A 3,611-nucleotide genomic window follows, 5' to 3' on the forward strand; every position below is an offset into this window, starting at 1 on the left:
AAGAGCGTTTCCTATGTGAGGCCGCTGTGAGTATAGCCAACCACAGTGCAACATGACATGCAGACCTTGCTCACACATTGCATTAACAGCTACTGCAAGGCTTTACCAAGCAGCCAGGGCCGGATTTATCTCTTTTCGTGACATAGGCAAAACACATTTTTGGGCCGCCCTTCCCTATTAATATAATAGGCCTAATATTACCACCCAAGCAAACAAAAATATTTCTTAATCAGTGAAACCGTTACAGTGTTTTCTATCGCAATAAGCGCTTGCGGTCAGTCAATAAAAATCGAATGTACAGGTGCATCTCAATAAATTAGAATGTCGTGGAAAAGTTCATTTATTTCAGTATTTCAACTCAAATTGTGAAACTCGTGTATTAAATAAATGAAATGCACGCAGACTGAAGTAGTTTAAGTCTTTGGTTCTTTTAATTGTGATGATTTTGTCTCACATTTAACAAAAACCCACCAATTCACTATCTCAACAAATTAGAATACTTCATAAGACCAATAAAAAAAAACATTTTTAGTGAATTGTTCTGAGAAATGTCATGTAGCTTTTCAGCTGCGAAACTATTTTATTGACAAAAATCGTGTGTGCGCGAGTGTGTGTGTATGCGTCTGTGAGAGAGAACAGGAGAAAGAAAGCGTGATTTCCATATAGCTACATAAAAAAGGTTGAAGACATGGAAATAGCCTAGTTTGTAATTTTTACCCTATTGTTTGTTACATTTATTTGCTCAGTGTCTTCTGGGGTTTTGGTTCTTTTACTGTTGTAGATATCCCATAGTATAACAAAAATATTATATATCTCTTCATTGTGTTTGGGCCCCCCACCCCTGGACGAGCGAGCATAGGCACGTGCCTAGAATGCCTATGCGTAAATCCGGTCCTGCAAGCAGCAGATATCAGAGGTTTTATTGTCAGTTTTCATTGATTTATACCACAGAGGCGGTTTTAGCCTAATTTTTATAAGAGGAAAACATTAGTGCAGAATATTTTCACTAATCTCATGCTACTTTTTAGGATGTCATTTTGATTTCAGCAGATGAATGGATAACAATGGGTTTCAATCAATCTGAGGGTGAGCTGAGACTTGGTGATGTATATCATTGTGAACTAAACTGAGACAGAAGACAAGACAGACATTTATTAAATGACTGCATTAATTCTGAACTTTACCATTTTAAGTGCTCTTATGAATGTCATAGCATGAAAATTATTTAAAAAAAAGCTACAGGTGGAAAATAGTGGCTTTAAAATACAGAACATTATAAGATGTCTTTAAATTCTTTCTTTCTTTCTAGGTACTTCTCATCCTCTCAGTCTCAGATTTTTAACCAACTTTTCAATAATGGTCGTGTTGTCCATCCTTTGGTGTTTTTTTCTTTCTTTCAGGCATTCAGTATCTGCTTGTTTTTATTTAATATTCAGCAGAACAAAAACTAAGTCATATCTTCCAACATAATCTTCATTCAAAAATTAATCAACTACATGTAACACTTTAATATTACAAAATGAAAAATTTGCTTCAATTTCGCAGGCAAAAATCACAACCGAACGGAGATGAGGTAAAATATTTTCCTCTTTACATGATCGCTCTAGCAAATGCAAAGGACAGAACAAAAACTAAGTCATATCTTCCAACATAAGCTTCATTCAAATTAATCAACTACATGTAACACTTTAATATTACAACATGAAAAATTTGCTTCAATTTCGCAGGCAAAAATCACAACCGAACGGAGATGAGGTAAAATATTTTCCTCTTTACATGATCGCTCTAGCAAATGCAAAGGACAGCAGTGCGTTGATATAGATAAAGACACGCAGATAGCTTGATTATTTATTATTCATTGGTTATTGGTTATTTTTTGAAAGGTCACAGACGCAGATTTTAAGAATTCACACTTCTCAGTTTTGCTGTCAAACCGTTACCTCAAGCCTCTATGTAGTATCTGTTTATGCCAAGGGTCATTCTTTATTTTTTAGGTCTCTGAAAAGATGAAGAAAAGAGAAAAAAGTAAGTTACAAAGTGAGGGTAAACTCCGTGTATTATGAGTGGTTTATGGATCACTGACCACAGAGTAAACCAGGCAATTCAGATTGTACAGTACAGTACAAATAAATGGACTAGTCTAAAACAATAAACTTTGGTCTTGTTTCAGTAATAGGAAATGTCTGAATAACGTATTATAGTGAGTTATAAGTGCAAACACCTTTTGTTTTCATTGGTCACGATTAGAGGGCCATAAGAGGGCGCTGTTGCACTAAATCACTAATTAGGTGAGATTCATAAATAACAAATATTAAAGGAATAATAGTCTACAAGTTCAAAAAGGAAAATTCTTGTGTCATTCCTAACCTCTAGGACATTTTTCTTATGTGTTCTGTGTTTTCTTTTTTGTTCTTAGTGTTTTATGTCCATGTTTTCACATTTTGGGCAAACTATTCCTATACTGGACAGATTCAAGTAGTTTATGAAATAACAAATATTAAAGGAATAGTCTACAAGTTCAAAAAGGAAAATTCTTGTGTCATTCCTAACCTCTAGGACATTCTTCTTATGTGTTCTGTGTTTTCTTTTTTGTTCTTAGTGTTTTATGTCCATGTTTTCACATTTTGGGCAAACTATTCCTATACTGGACAGATTCAAGTAGTTTATGCACATTAAAATATAAATTTCTTCCACAATTATTAGACCTCTAGCCAAAAGTTACATTATTATAATATAGTACAATACAAACCAATTTATTTATTTGAATATATGAAGAGTTTATTTGCAAAAACAGATTACTCCGTTTTTTTGTTATTTTCAAAAATCATGTTTTTTATGTTATCATGTCTTTATTGTGTTTTATTGTGTTAGTTAGCTGTATTTTTAGTTATTTTTTACCTAATCAAAATAACCCGACTGCAGTTTGATTGAGATTAATTGCAATGCACAATAAAAAAAAACATAATTTAAATTTTTTTTTTAAAACGGCGTTATCTGTTCTTGCAAATGAACTCTTCATAAATAAATAAATAAATAAATATAAAGAGAGAGTGACTGTTCCCCCCCCGACCCCCCCCCGCCCCCTTTCCCCCCCCGTCCCCCCCCCGCCCCCTTTGTTTTTCCTTCTTTGAATCCTTGATTTTAAATATGATCATGCGGCATTATGATTTGTTTATGACTTTTAATGAAAGACAAAGTTACTCACATATACATACAAATTCTATTTTTAGTCCATCCATTATACTTAATTTAACCTGTTTTATAAGAATTTGAATGGGTTGGCAATTGTAGTCCATATAAATCATGCCAATAAAGTTTTATTGACTCTGACTAAGAATAGCCCGTCTCTGTGTACCTACTTTTTTGGGACAAATTTATACTCTGAAGTGAACTAGATCTGACAAACCTCCTACAACCTCCTTTGGGGACTTCCTCATTTGTAAAAACAGTATAAAAATAAATGAAATAGAGGGGTTTTTTTTAGGTTTAGGGTGCATGTAGATTAATGTTAGTATTTATAACTTGCTGTATATAAAAACACTACAAGTATATGGAATGTCCCCATTTAGATAGCTAAGTAAACGTGTGTGTGTGTGTGTGTGTGTGTGTGT

The sequence above is a fragment of the Sinocyclocheilus anshuiensis genome, unplaced genomic scaffold, assembly GCF_001515605.1.
Source record: "Sinocyclocheilus anshuiensis isolate Anshui unplaced genomic scaffold, SAMN03320099.WGS_v1.1 scaffold2166, whole genome shotgun sequence".
NCBI lineage: Eukaryota > Metazoa > Chordata > Actinopteri > Cypriniformes > Cyprinidae > Sinocyclocheilus > Sinocyclocheilus anshuiensis.